This window comes from Ictidomys tridecemlineatus, chromosome 16 (genome assembly GCF_052094955.1).
Source record: "Ictidomys tridecemlineatus isolate mIctTri1 chromosome 16, mIctTri1.hap1, whole genome shotgun sequence".
NCBI classification, from domain to species: domain Eukaryota; kingdom Metazoa; phylum Chordata; class Mammalia; order Rodentia; family Sciuridae; genus Ictidomys; species Ictidomys tridecemlineatus.
The window spans coordinates 22967500-22982619 of record NC_135492.1 but is presented as its reverse complement, the minus strand read 5'-3'; the positions used below and the strand labels follow the sequence as shown (position 1 = coordinate 22982619).

At 45.9% G+C, this 15120-nt stretch overlaps 1 protein-coding gene and 2 long non-coding RNA genes across 15 annotated transcripts in view; 2 read left to right on the top strand and 1 right to left on the bottom strand.

Moving 5' to 3' along the window:
- The window catches only part of LOC144371359 (uncharacterized), a 1013058-nt gene that overhangs the window by 458620 nt on the left and 539318 nt on the right, over positions 1 to 15120 (top strand). The window lies entirely within an intron of this gene.
- Positions 2518 to 11352, bottom strand: LOC144371500 (uncharacterized). Of its 2 annotated transcripts, XR_013431466.1 has the most exons (5): positions 11234 to 11352; positions 9804 to 9915; positions 9028 to 9083; positions 3114 to 3309; positions 2518 to 2591 (listed from the first exon to the last, which is right to left on the bottom strand). It is a non-coding gene; the product is annotated as an uncharacterized LOC144371500 (long non-coding RNA). The 2 variants fall into 2 exon arrangements; XR_013431467.1 differs by lacking the exons at positions 2518 to 2591; positions 3114 to 3309 and adding an exon at positions 8190 to 8504.
- LOC144371498 (uncharacterized) overlaps positions 10644 to 15120 on the top strand; it is a 21035-nt gene continuing 16558 nt past the window's right edge. For 8 of the 12 annotated variants that reach the window (XM_078033812.1, XM_078033807.1, XM_078033811.1 and 5 more), the window contains exons 1-2: positions 11408 to 11616; positions 12201 to 12415. The gene's annotated coding sequence lies outside the window, so the exon portion shown is untranslated. The other 4 variants (XM_078033803.1, XM_078033804.1, XM_078033814.1 and 1 more) reach the window with 4 other exon arrangements.

Sequence of the window (15120 nt, the reverse complement as noted above, 5' to 3'; positions counted from 1 at the left end):
CCTGAGACCCAGGAGCATGGAGAGGGACTTCCAGTGCTCCGGCTCCTCTGGGAATCTTGGTGTGAAGATGACACAGGCCCAATACCATTCCTTCCCACCCTCTTAGCTGATGACCTCCCCTGTCAGTCTCCCCAGGCCTGGGGGCCAGGGCAGAATGGCCAGGGTGGAGTGCAAAATGCGGGTGAGTCCCTACCCGCAGGTGGATCCCAGGGCAGGCCAAGATCCTCCCACCAGGAGCTGGTCCTGGGCCTTCAGCAGCACCATGAAGACCTCACCCCAGGGCTTGCTGTCCCGTGCCTCCCACTGACATCCATGGCCTGAAGAAGAGCCCAGAGGGAGTGGTCCTGGACAGGGCCTGCCAGCAGAGGCTGAACCGAGCATACTCCTCCAACAAGTTGCCACACTCTGGTGAGCAGAGGTCATCTCATCCCAAGGCCAGACCCAGACCCCGTCCTCAACCAGCATTTGAAGCTACCCTCTCCCATATTCCCAGTGTTCAATGAGGCTCTCCGCCCCACCCCACCTAGGAGGAGCGGCTCGTGTTGACTGAAGTGACCTCCGGTCCTAAATGCCAGGTCAGTGAAGCCACCGACCTCCTGGCCATCACCTTGTTTCCACACACAGTCAACAAACTTGCAAGAGGCCTCTGAGGCCACTGTCCCCAAGCCTCCTTTTGCTTGCTTGAGGCTTTTGCCACCCCCCAGAGCCTGGGCTCCTCAGAGCCCTCCCCAGGCTGGGCTCCCACAGTCTCCACGCCCCTCCCAGAGTCCTCCCAGCTCCCCGAGTTCCGTCCTGCTGGCCCCTGACCACAGGGAGCCTAAGTTCCAGAGCCTCCTACCTGTGCCTTTGCAGAGTTGCTGGGCTCTTAATGGGGTTCTGTATGTGAAATAAAAGTGGACGATGCTGTCTGACAGGCATCAATCATCGAAAACTAAACATGGAAAAACCACCTTTAAAAACAAAAAAAAGTGAAATGGTCTTCCAGTGACTTAGAAAGGTATATATTCTAGGATCTGCTGGGTCACAAGAGACTAATTATCTTTTTTATCAGCAAACATCAAAACAACTATAACCTAGAGAATTCAGCTTAGGAGATTTTTTCTTACAATACGTACTCATATAAAGTCAGCAGCCTTGAACGTGTGTTTCTCCCAACATAAAGACCCCTGACCCCTGCTTACAGCTGGAAGGCATGGTGGGGAAGTTCAGGAGGGCTGCCTGCTTCTTATAGCCAGCCCCCAGAAGACACTACCACCCTCAAGGGATGGGGCCCACTGAGATGCCTACCTTGTGTGGTCAGCACTCAAGGAGCAGGGCTCAGGTCATGTTACACAGGTGTCACGGGTGCTGGAGGGATGCCCACAGGCCTTCCGGTCACCCTGCAGAGCACCCTTACAGGAGCTGGGATGTGATGTTCCCAGAGACAGCAGGAGGTCCCAAGACAAAGGGAGAAGCGTCGGCCACAAAACCTGCTCCAGGTGACTCCAAGCAGGCATAACAGACAGCCATCCTGACCACAGGAGACTTGCTATCCACCAGGAGGAATTCTCAACAAGACGTACCTCTGGGCAGCTGAGTCCTCTGGCCTGCCATCCTGATGTGCCACAGAACAAAGTGTGCTTCACAAAACTGCAGGCAGCAGGAGGCCCTGCCAGGCCAGGGGTGGACACCCTCCAAACAGCCAGAAATGTTAATGTAACTAATGCCTTTGACGTGATCGTTCATTCCTTAAGGCCAGAATAGAAGAGGCAAAACTTGTTATTCTAAAAGCAATTCATGGAAATATGTGAAGCCACACAAGGCACTTGCTCATTTACCTCATCAGAGGAGGTAGTGGGCCAATTTGATCAGCCACTAAAGTGACCCAAACCACACAGAATGCCCAGCACTGAGCTCCTCGGGGAGGGTATGCCAGACCCCTGACACTGAGCACCTGACAGAAGGGTGGGGAATCCCTCAGCCCCGAGCACTGTGCAGCCAGCTTGTGGTTGTGGGAGTCCTGGAAGTGGGAAGGAGGCAGCGGAGCCAGTCAGATCGAGCCAGGGACCTGGGACAACAGGAACTTGGTATCAGAAATCCCAGGTGACAGACTGCCCCAAAGCTGCCATGAGTTGTGCACTCTCCAGGGCACATACACATACATATATACACATTGCACACAGATGCACACAGATGCACACAGCTGCATTACACACAGATGCTTGTACCTATGCTCGACATACTTCTAAATGCACACACACCGACCTGCACTCACAAAGCAGCTCTGGTGCACGACTGGCCTGTCAAGGACTCCGCGACATCTAAACCGGTGGAGCAAGCTGCCCTCCTGTGGGCTTCAGTCCCGGGAGCCTGTTGTTTGCAGGAGACCAGTGAGGACAAGTTAGGGGGCTCTGGCCTGTATGGGCACCCACCAGGAGGAGGAGAGTCTGTGGAGTCCATACAGGCAGTTGTGAGGCTCGGAGGCCCAGAGGTTGGTGGTTCAGGAGTCACTGAGAGTGTGCCACACTTGAGGGCACGGGGGACACACAGGCTTTCCTCCAAGCCTCTCTCCTGTCTGCAGAGCTTCAGTGGAGTGCTGGAGTCTGTAGCTTCTGTGGAATAAGAAGAGACAGAGGGGATCCTGGGGTTGGTAGAGAGGAAATCAAGAAGGAGGTGGATCCAGGGGCCTGAACACTGCAGGAATGGGGATACAGCTGTCCCCACTGCCACCCCTTTCTGCAGGGACAAGGCATGGTCAAGGAAGGGAGAGCTGGCCCACTACTGCTTGGCCTCAGTGTGCTGACACTTACTTACACAAAGACCCGGGAGCTTTCTCCACCGCACATGGGCCCGGGACCCCAACCCCAGAGCCCGTTGCCAGCGGAGAAGCTACGGGAGCACTCTAGCTCATCTGACTGCAGTGGGCATTCAAAATGTCTCAACAGGAGCGAGTAGGAATGACCAAGGTCAGGACCTTTCTCGCTGGGATGTAGAGGTCCCGATAACTGCTGTCAGCTAAATGTGCCCTAAGGAGCCCCTCCACACTCCCAAACCCATCAGTCTGTACCCTAAATGGTAAAGGGCTGCACAGAGAGAATGAAGAACCTCGAGGTGGGAAACTGTCCTCCACCTACCACAGTCACAGACGTCCTCACGAGTGGGTGTGGAGGTAGGTCAGAGAGAAGGTCGAGTGACCAGGTGCAGGAGGCTGAGGGCAGAGGGACTGCCGGGCAGAGGGCGCTGGGACGGGGTTTTCCCTGGAGTCCTGGGGAACCAGCTCTGTGGCACTCTGATTTCGGCTCAGTGACTTTGGACTCCTGTCCTCCAGAACTGTAAGATGACACATGTGTGTTGGTCTGAGCCACTAAGTTTGAGGTGATTTGTTTTAGCATCAACAGGAAATATACAGATACTTTATTGCTCTCCTGCACCAAGCATTTTCAAAATCCCAAATTATCTTCTTTGATTTACACCCAACCTTCGTGCCCTTATGTTTCCCATAAGATTTTATCTTTTCAGGTACTAACACCCCGGCCATTACTGGGAGTTAGCATCTGCATATCAGAGAAGACATTTGGCCTTTGGTTTTGGGGGACTGGCTTATTTCACTTAGCATGATATTCACCAGCTCCATCCATTTACCAGCAAATGCCATGATGTCATTCTGAATGAGTAATATTCCATTGTGCATATATGACATATTTTCTTTATCGATTCATCTGATGAAGGCTACCTAGGTTGGTTCCATTGGGCCTTAATCACAAGAAAGCATTGAACTGCCCTGGGGAAAGAGAATTCCTGAGGAGAACCATAGCACCCTGAAAGGACACTTTAGCGGACTAACAAGTAGCCTGAACTGAGTTCTCAACTCTGCTAGTTTCTACCTATGTATGTGGAAATCCTCATTTTTTTTTTCATCTTTAAATATTATGGTTTTTCTTTTCAATTCTATTTTAACTTTCCTGACCTGTTTGGGATAATAGAAAGTGACAACGTGTGTGAACCTGAAAGTTTTCATAAAAAAACAGAAATTTACTTATGTGATCATTATTTTGTTATCCTGTCAACAAAAAGGCTACCTGACTAAGAAGCCAGACAGGCTGGGGAGTCCAAGGGCTTGGAGTGTGGGTGATGTGGTCCACAGAGCATAGTACAAGTTGGGGAGTCAACTGGAAATTGGGGACAAAAGCTCGGCTCTGTAAATCTAGGGATTTTAGTCAAAGCTCCCTAAGAGGCTTGTTGGGGTAGTTAAATAAGATATTTCAAGAAAAGTGCTGAGTGTTTAATAAATATTAGCCATTATCATTCTTAGCATTTTTTAAACATTATTTGGACCCTTACTGAAAGAATCAGGAGGGACCAGGAAAGTGTGAAGAGACAGCATCTAAAACAAAATGTGTCAATGTTGCCCAGAACTTACTGTCCCCCCCACCCACACTCCAAGGTTCCTGGGCAATTCAAAAATTGAAATCTGAGAAAGAAAGAGATTATTTCAAATAATTTTCTATTGAGTATTGATATGAGCAGGCACAGGAAGATTTACTTAAGGAATCTTGTTGATGATGTTTGCAATTTATTTTCAGCTAAGATAAGGGAGCTAGCTAAGCAGCAAAAGGACCCCAAGCATCAAGTGTTTGAATAATGTCCCTGGCAGTGTGGGAGGACACGTAAGACACAGTGGCTTTGTATCCTGAGCTCTTCAATTGAGCTGAATAATGCATTGCCTGCATAATGTACATGTGGAGCAAAAAGAGTGCTGGGCTGGGGGTTTGTACCCCTCAAATCCAGGCATTTGAAGTGCAGGTGAACACAAGCCTTTTAGGGAATAGCTGGTGTGACCCAGAAGCAAAGTCACTGTCTTGGCAGTTGTGAGAGTTGACAGGAGACAAGGAGGCTCAGATGTAGACTGCAAGATTTACTCAGTCCTAAACTTGTTAGCATAAGAAATACAGAAAAAAAATACACAGTTCCAACATTTTTGATTAGCATCTCCCCAGACATAAAGGAAAACAGAAAAATTAAAAAATCTGTCTCATCAGTTAACTGAGTTAAAGGAACTGAGTTAGAACATTCTCTTTTCCTCTCTCTCTTACTATTGTATAAGGGGTTAGCAAACTATGGCTCATGAGCCAAATCCTGTCGCCACCTATTTTCATAAATGAAGTGTTTTGGGGGAAACATACCTGTGCTCATTCATTTAGATCTAATCCATAGACCCTTCCTGCCTCAATGGCAGCATTAACTAGGTGTGCAAGGACCCTGCGGCCCACAAAAACCTTAAATACTTTCTTCCTTCACAAAGAAAAAGACTTGCAAACTTGACCATGTCAGCATCATGTCAGATACTTTATTTAGTGTTTGATTTGAAGATCTATAGATGGTGAGAGAGGTGTGTTGAAGTCCATTATTGTGTTATGATCTATTTGACATTTCATACTGCTTAAGAGAACTATACATCAACAAGACATAACAATCATAAATATTTAGGCCCCAAACCATGGAGCATCTACATACATAAAATGAACCCTTCAAGATGAGCTGTGGAAGATGCTATCAGCTTGACTTCCTGAGTGTTGTCTTTGGGATCTGTACAATGGGTTGCTACAAGTGAAGCTCCCAGGGGTGGGAATTTGATCTGCTACTTTCCCAGGTATTTTTTTATGGTGGGGGGGTTCAGGCATTAAAGAGTCAATGATATTTCAGGACTGTATTCCAGTACCCTGTACAGGGAACCGCCTGTGGTAGGAGAAAGTTGATCCTTCACTGGTGCTGTTTATCAGGGATACTGAGGGTTGGTTGTGTGTTTGTTTTTGGCTTCTCATGTGGGGTGGTTTAGAGCACTGAACTCAGTCACTCCTCCTCATTAAGTTTCTTCCTGCTACTGGTTCTGTGCACTGTTGGCTGCAGGTTCAATGGAGGGGGAAAAGGGTCACAGGCTTTCTCTGACCTCTGGGTTCTATATTATTTCCAGGCAAAGCTGTTTCTGAGCACTGAGCTCTGTCTCTTTGCCCCACCTGGTTTCTCCCTGCTGCTGGTCCTGGTTGCTGATGATTCAGTGGAGTCAGGGAGAGGGGCATGGGATTTCTCTGGACTCTCTGATCTATATTGCCCCCAGGCAAGGTTTTTCTCCATTTTCTCCATGTCAGAAAATCTCTATACTAGAGATTCTCCTTTTTTGCTCTCACTTTAGATCTTGCAGACGGCACCTGTCAGATTCACGTGTGATTTCAGCTTGGTTTCATGGAGGTATTTAAGTCTATGTTCCCTGTGTATGGCTGAAAGACTGATTTTTTTGTACCAGTTTATTGGGCTGAGTAGCGTCTGGGCTTACCCAGGGTGGGCTCCTTCTCTAATCCTGGGGTTCCCCACACCAACATATATCAGCACTTATAGATCTTTTCAGACTTTGTATTTTTTCCCTACCCCCAGAGCCCATCTGGAGCTCAGCTTCAATTCTGTTCCTTAGCCTTGTCTGATGTAACCCAACTCTTCCAGTGTTCAGTGTCAGTGGAGTGTTTTTTCCCTCTCACTCACCTCCTGGAGAAGGAGATTCCTCACTGTTTGAGTCTCAACTCATGGAGATGTGAAAACCACAAATTTCCACTAATCCACCATCTTTCTTCTCCATGGTATCTTTCTAATCTGCTCTTTTTAAATAAGTGATTTCTTCAAAGTATTCATGAAAATAGTGTTAGACCATGACACAAGACAAGTCCACTGACTCCAATTAAAATTAAATTAAAGCAAACTTATTATGACCGGCCGGGCTGCCTCTCCCACCCAAAACCGCTGGAACAAGACAGCCACTGCAGCTTTCCTGCAGCCCAGCTTTATAGCTCAGAAAGTTACACAAAGGGGGGTTACAGATAACAAAACTCTGAGGAGTATAACACTAATGGTAGTTTACATTTTTGCTGGCCCCAACATCAGAATTTATGAAGGTCATTAGAGACTCAGAGAGGGTCGTTGCCTGGTCAGGGAAGGCCAAGATTTATGAGGCATCACTAAAGTTTCAGAAAGGGCTGCTATCTGGTCAGAGAGCCAGGCATGGGTGAGTTCAAGGCATGGGCAGGCATTCAAAGCAGGTTCAGAATTGCAGTAATTTATAGTGAAGCTGAAATTATCTTTTAATGGCTTTGTGGCGAGATGGCTCCCAATTTTAAGAAAAGATCAGGTTGGGTCTATCAATAGGAATCTATCCTAAGGGTCTCATATATCAGGAAGCAATTTGTTATGGCATTAAAGGAAAGCAATTTGGGTTGAGAAACAGAATATTCATGGGTTACTTAGGGTTTACATTTATATATATATCTTGTACACATAAATTTATAATACAGTATTTATATTTGAATATTAAAAGTAGCACACGCACAATCTTATTGTGCCATTTACTACAATTTCATTGTTTGTGCTCCTTAAGAGGCTCAGAAATTCAAAGAAATCAATTTTTCCTCTCACCTGGGAGCATTGATTCAAAGAGGATAAATGGGATAAAAGCCCAACCAATCCTGGGGTTCTATCTTCTTTAGAGATGATGTTGTTCATCCTCAATTAAGAAGAACAAAACTTTAAGGGACTCTGAGATTAAAGGAGTTGAAAAATAATAGGATAACATGCTGAATAACTTTAGAGCTTATCCCAGATTCTATAAATGTGGATTGATTTCTATTGTAGAATTGTCAGGTTACAGCAAAAATGCCCCCCAAATATTCTAAAGTCAATCAAGAATGATTGCTGTGTTGACATGAAACACGTCAATTAGCAGAAGAAAGAAGTCAGTGTAAATACATAATTAGGGCCCTCAGGAAGTCTCTGAATGATAAGAAAAAATGAGCTTCAATGGAAAAGAAGAAAGGTTGAAGCAGCAAACTTCTAAGGTTCCACCAAACTGAAGAGTTAAAGGTGTATGGAACAGGATATGGTCAGCTCCAGAACCGACTTGAAAAGGATCCCTCTCAAAGGCAAGAATAGGACAATTTGAACAGTGGGAAAGAAAAGAGCTACAATAAACTGAAACTCATTCAATCTTTTTGGACCCATGAATATTAAATGATTCTGCAAAAGAAGAAGTGGTCACTTGGGAGGATTGCTTTGAAAACTACTTCGCACAGTGGGAATCAGACATTGATCCTCAGGGAAGAAAAATGTTAATGAAGGGAAGTTTCTTCTTAGAGAAGTATCCCAGCTACTTATAATAAAGAATGATAGAATCAGAATATCAATACTTTATATCTCCTGATGAATAAATGAATCCAAGCAATGATCATCAATAACTGCCCAAATCATATGATGACAGATTTTGCACAACTCCTGTTAGAATTACACCACCTGTAAACTGTTCTTCATATGTGTACATGCACATACCCACATGTACACAAACAAAAATCAGAGACTGAGCTCTTAAATGTAACTACTGATGATAGGAAGATAGTGAGACATAGAGAATGATCCGTGAGAACATAGGGAGACACTCAGCAACACCCCAGTGTAAGAAGTTCTTCAGGATAAATGACTCATTGCTTTCACTGCAAGAAAAAAATAAACAGAGAACTTTCAGAATAAAGAAACTTAAGAGACAGGTGAATTCAATTGCAAAGCATAGGCCTTCTCATCCATATGAACCAAATAACCAAACCCTAAAAGAGTATTTTGTTAGGAAAACTGGAGAAATATAAACACTGGTTGTCTGTGTGATAATATTAAGAAGCCACGGTTATTAGCAACTCAGAGTCTGAAGCAGGAGGATAACAAGTTGGAGGCCAAACTGGGTAATTTAATGATATCCTGTTTTGAAACAAAAATTTAGGAGAGGGCTGCAGATGTAGCTCAGGGTTAAAATGCATGCCTAGCAGTACTGCAGCCTTCAGTTCTATTGCTGACACTGGAAAAATCAAAAAGAATTCAGTGTTATTTGCATGATGACCATGATGATAGTTTTGTCCTACTTTTCTATTTATGAGTAAAATAATATGATGCCTTGCACTTATTTCTAAAAAATATGGAAACCCAGGGCATTAGTAAATGTAAGTAAAAACAAAATGAACTTACCCACATGTTGTCAATTACTGAGAACAGATGATGAATATACATGGATGTGCATATGTCTGCAATAGAGAAGAGAGATGGATGGATGGAGTGACAGATACATGGATATATAGGTTAATAAAAGTTAAACTACCTCCTTGGACATGTTATCATAGTAGAGCAAACCTAAATAAAGAAGAACACAACCTTTGGGACATGCTTCAAAGACACAAGTGAAATAAAAATATCACCTGAGAGTACCTAAAGCAGGAGTGGGTCACTTAAGTGAGCCAAAGGGGATATGACAAAATGAGAAGCATTTGCTGAAGTGCAGTGAACTGAGGAAAGTGTTCTCTTTACTTCCCTAGACTCGCATTTGATTTTCACACTATGGACATAATGATGATTATCTGGCAGATTCAGAGGTTTTGTAAAGGGCAGCCACAACAAACCTACAACTAACATCCTACTCAATGGTGCTGCTGGTTGCTTGAGTCTCAATGTTACTGAAACTCAAAGAACTGTAAGCTAATAGAAAAGTCCATTTGACTGTACAAAACGCTCTTAGGAGTTAGTTTTCTAAATAATTGTTCAATATTACTTTTCTAGTCCCATAGGGAAGTTGCTCATTTTACACATTGTATGATGTACAGCTTTATAGGCATTTTCTCAAACTGTCTCACTATGGGGCATCATTTTTGTCTAGTTGGAAAACCTTCCAAAATTTCTTGGTACACTGTTACAAGCCATATCAAATCCCAATACTAACTGGCTCAATTCCCAAAATGAATTTCACTCACTGCTCATAGATGGACCTGGACTCCATCTTCACTTCTCCATGGTGATCTTGGGCCTGCCTTTTTCCTCTTAGCAATTTTGTCTTCAGGCTGTCTTCTTCTGTAGTGGCAAATTCTGAAGGCAGCAATCAAAGGTTTAAAAAAAAATACGATTAAACCAAAATATTAAGCAGAAGTGCCCAACCTCAGTGACTGTACATCTTACCACATCTGTTATCCTTGGACCAACCACAGCCAAGCACCAGAATGCTACACATTATAGAAGGGGAAGAGTAGAGGATAGAGAGGGCACCCTAATGTCTCCAGTAGTCATTCTCTTTTAGTTGACACTTCCTTTACCTAATACAATCAACTACCATCTATCTGATCCATACCGTGTGCTGCCTCTTCGCATCCTTTTGGCCATTTGAAAATACAGGGAACTGAGTCATCTTTCCAGGTGACCTTAGTTATGGGATTGTATGGGGAACACTGGTGGAAGGTCAGGGTGACAGCAAACTCTTCGGGACTTCAGCAGGAAGGCTGCTTGGGGAACTGGAGGGCCCATCAGGGCACAGAAGCAGCTCTGGGGACTCCAAGGCCCATCTCATGGGGAGCCTGGGAAGCAGGGTCCTGGGCTTTCTTTCGGTTTAGTTTTTCTTAGGTGCTTAGTCCCAGTACCCTGGGAGAGTCTACCACATCGCTGACTGCACAGGGCCACCAGAGGGCAGTGCTACCCTGAGTGTCGTGCCTGCTTGAAGGAAGGTCCCACTTCCCGACCTGAGGCTGGGAGTGAGCTCACCACATTGCCCAGGAAAGCCCTCGCCCGCAGCTGGCTGTCCAGGAGGCCCTCGGAGGCGGTCCCTAAAGCCAGGGGAGTGGCGGGCGCCTCCCCAGGGCCCTGTCCTCCTGGGCAGCAATCCCCTCCCCCTGGCTGAGGAAACCCGAGCATCGGGGCAGAGTCCACAGGGTCCCACGGCCACGAGGGGCAGCCGGAGGCCTCACACGAGGGGGTCTGTATCCAGGTGAGGACCCTGTGGCACCCTAGGTCCCCAGCTGGGGTGACAGCAGGGCAGGCGGCAAGGGCGCAGGGCCCCGCCCCCAGCACGCAGACCAAAGGGGAAGCGCCTCAGAGGCGTCCCCGGGAGACGGGGGCGGGGCCTGTGCAGGGCGGGAACTTTGAGCCGCTGTCGCGGGGAGCTCCGAGGGGGAGGAGCCCGGAAGTAGCGCCCTGGAGGCGGGGCTGCGGGTCCCGGATGGAGGGTGCAGCTCCCGGGGTCCTTGAGAGGAGAAGGTGAGCGGCCAGGAGCGGACCCGGTCTAGGTGCCCACATGAGGGGGGACCCGGAGGACTCTACCGCCGCCCTGGAGCCTCGGTCCCGGCTGCCTGTCCCCTGGAGCCGCCGGGGCGGTCCCCTCAGCGCCCACCACGGACCCCGCGGTCCCGGTTCTCACCTGAGGGCCCTCCTCGGCGGAGCTGCTGGTCACAGCGGGTGGAGTTTGACCTGCAGGGTCCTGTTCAGGACGCGGTGGCCTCAGCCGTGTGGCCTGCGCCGCGGACCTCAGAGGAGAAGAGGGGGCCTGACCCACAGGCCCCTGGAGAGGGGAGGGGAGCCCAGGTGACCTGGGGGCAGGAGGCATTTAGAAGGGAGACCCGCCCAGGTGTCAGGTGTCACTGACTCTGTGTCCTTTTGTTTTCCTGTGGCACCTGTGGATTCTGGGGTTTAAGTCCTGTTTCCTTCCTGCTCCTGGTGGACATGGGAAGAGACCCTGCGGGTTTTAAGGATTCAGCAAAGCAGTGCAGTTCCTGGAAGTGCCATGGAGAGAGCAGCGATAGGGTGGGCATCAGGGGAGGGAGTCCTCGGGCCCCAGGTTCTCCACTGTGTGTGAGAGAGTCGCCTGGGGACAGCTTTTGCAGAATGTGCCCTGGGATGATTCCCAGTGACGGCGGTTGATTGCTAAAATGGGTTGTTTGCATGCTTGACTTCAGACACCAGCCTAAGCCTGATTCCTCTAGGAAACTCCAGGGAAATCACGAGGTGGACAGTCCTGTTGGACCTTTCGTTTTAGAGATGAGAAAAGTGAGCTGGCAGGGTTTAGGTGATTTTCAAAAGGGTATTTTAATGAAAACCTCAGTGTTTCCTGATGCATGCTGTTGTGGGAGATATGCTTCCATTCTCAAGTGACCAGGGATTTGTATTCAGCTTGGCAGAGATGAATTGAACACCTGTAAGGAATGTGAAGTAGCACGTGTTCTGACTGCTCAGTGTCCAGTTAAGTCAGAACCTAGGACACGTGAGTCTGTAAAAGAGCACAGTGTAAGAGGTTAAGGTTGCATTTTGCCTAATACAAGTTATTGAGTTGAAGTTGCATTTGATAATTTTAAAATATTTAAGGAAGTACGGTGTTTGGTCCGTTTCAGGATTTATTCAATAGAGTATCAGATGTTGTTTCTTTTGACGGCACTGTGGAAATGTGAGCGAGAACAAGTTGGAGACATCTTTCAGGTGGAAGCATTGCCTGAGGAGGAGGTCATCAAGTTGGCCAAGAAGCCATTTTGCGAAGCCCCTGTTGACTCAAGGCTTTTGAGGAAGAATTCATGTATGGAGACTAATTCTTCATGGGCCTTTGCATTTGGTGAGTCACGGAACATATCTGAGTAGATAATCATTTACCAACATGTCCACAATAATCCCACATATTATGTATGACAGGTCATGGCTCAGTAAATATTACCATTTCCTTTTTTGCATTTAAGAAAACTAATAACGACATTATATTTTCTCCCTTTTTTGCCTTGAAGTACGTCAGTATCTTGACCAAGCATGATTGTTGGTAGGTAGGATAGCAAGAACTTGAACTCAGGGATTTTATTGTCATGTATCAATCTATTGTTTTTCATTGATTTCTATTAATATATCCAGGTTGGCATCCATTACATTTTTAGCTTTTGACTTTCCCACCTATGGGCACCCTGACAGCCCTCGACTCCCTGTAAGCACAGACAACTCTGTAAGGAACATGAGGATAAATTTCCCTGTGCATGTCCCCTTGTGAAACTGCTTAAGCACTATGTGGGTAATCTATAGACAGGTGGAATTTCTAGGTCAGAGTATGTATGTTTACTTCTTTGACTAAGCACTGCCAAGTGGCTCTTCTGAATAGCTCTGTATGTGGCCAGGATTGTATTATCTAACTTTCTAACTTTTGCATGTTGAGTAGATACAAAGTGAGAGGACACTGTTTTTGTTGGTATTTTTCTTTTCTTTCTTTTTTTTTCTTTTGAGAGAGAGAAAAAATTTTAATATTTATATTTTAGTTCTCGGCAGACACAACATCTTTCTTTGTATGTGGTGCTGAGGATCTAACCCGGGCCGCATGCATGCCAGGCGAGCATGCTACAGCTTGAACCACATCCCCAGCCCAGTATTTTTCTTGATATCTATTCTGATGCTTTTCATTGGGGGATTTTCTCCTGTGAAAATGGGCTTCCTCTGGATGCCTCTGCCCGTTCCTCTACTTGACCTTATTTTTTTCTTCTTTTTTTTTTAATTTTATCAAAGTGACTTCTTAATTACAGTTTTATTAAAGACATTGTCCCTTGTTTACATAGTCTATATCTAAAGCACTAGTCCTTGCATCAAGGCCCAGCTTGCTCTCAGCTGCCCCAGGAGGGGAACAATCTTTGTCAGTAGCCAAGAGACACCCCTACAGGGGCCACAGTACTCTGGTCCTCTGGTATCTTGCCAGCAGTTCTTCCCACGCTCAAAGAGGGTTTCAGACACTGAGTCAATGGTCCGGGTGGTCATTTGTTGCCTTCTAATCTCAAGTTGAGCTCCTCTGAGAGGTGATATTGAAATCCTTCTGTGTACCTGACCCATCATTTTAAACGATGTTCCAAGTTCACTTTTTGGTGTATGTGTGGTTCTGGGGATTGAACCCAGGACCCTAAGCCTGTTAGACAAGTGATGTACCTGAGCTACACATTCAGAGACCCCTGTAAATGTTCTTCCCCTTTGCCACAGGGTCTAAATTGCCAAGGCTGACATCAAACGTTCCTCTTGCCTCCCTGGTGGCTGGCATGACAGGCGTGCACCTGGGACTGTCACACTCTAGCCTGTGATGGGAACTCCTGTGCACCTGTCCAGGGCTGAGCATGGTTATGCACAGCTGTGTTCCAGGCTCCCTGCAGGCTGTGGAGGCCTCTGCTGCCCAGCAGCCCTGGTGCCCTCTCCAGTGCTTCTCCCAGCCGAGGGCAGGCAGCTGCCCATTGCTGTAGGCTGACTTTATTTTCTTCTTATGGCACTCATACGTTCTCCAGAGTATGTTGGATTATTTGTCCATTACGAGTCTAACAGGTCCTCTAGAACGTTCAAACAATTAGTAAAATTCCTAAATAGTAAGTGAGCATGCACAGAAATTGGGCTAATGTTTTGGGAAGAACAATGTTGGATGATATATTCATGGCTTGAATATATCATCCAACATGAAGTTATATTTTATTATTTACAAAATAATAAAACAATGAAGCAATACCATGGGCTGAGCTAAAATATATCCCCAGGACCTTAGGCATTCTGATCATCTCTGGGTAATGAAATGGAAGTAAAGGTATCAAAGCCAATGATCATCTGTTTTCAATTTTCTGTGATTTGGTTCAAGTGGTAAAGTGGTGATATTTATTAATTAATGGATCAAATAGGTTCATAATTGTTTTAGAGTATAATTAGGTGCCTTCAAACTTTTGGCTGTATGTGCACATTTGAGAATGGTTCCAGCCATTCTGTCATCCTTTGGGTCATTCCCCTCCTATGTCCTGTGAGATATTTTCTATGTGAGGCTTTAAAAAGAAGAGAATATTGTGTAAAGAAACCTTGGGATCTGTGCAGTATAAAATTGAATGGGTTCATTCAGAAATCAGAAATTCTATTGAAATATATTTGCATGAGCCAAATAAAACCTATTTTTAGGCATCCTGTTGAAGGTTTTATCTTTATGTCTCATTTTCTATGTTTTGTTGTTGTTGTTGTTGTTAGAATGAAATTCATATGTTGCCAGACCATTCTATCAGATGTGTAACTAGATGCCATTTAAATTACCCACTTTTACATGGTAGACATTTTTTAATGAACACTGCCTGTCTGCACCTTTTTTAAAAACAGGACTGGGATCAGAAGCCCAAATACCAATGGTCAGCTGGAACATATTTTTCATTTGGCCTACCTGTCAGCATTCCCTGAGGTCATCTGTGCAATCAGCTTTGTTACTCCTGCTCCCTCACTGGATTTCATAGAAACCATTGCTATGTATCGATCAGGGACACAAATCCCACAACATTGCGT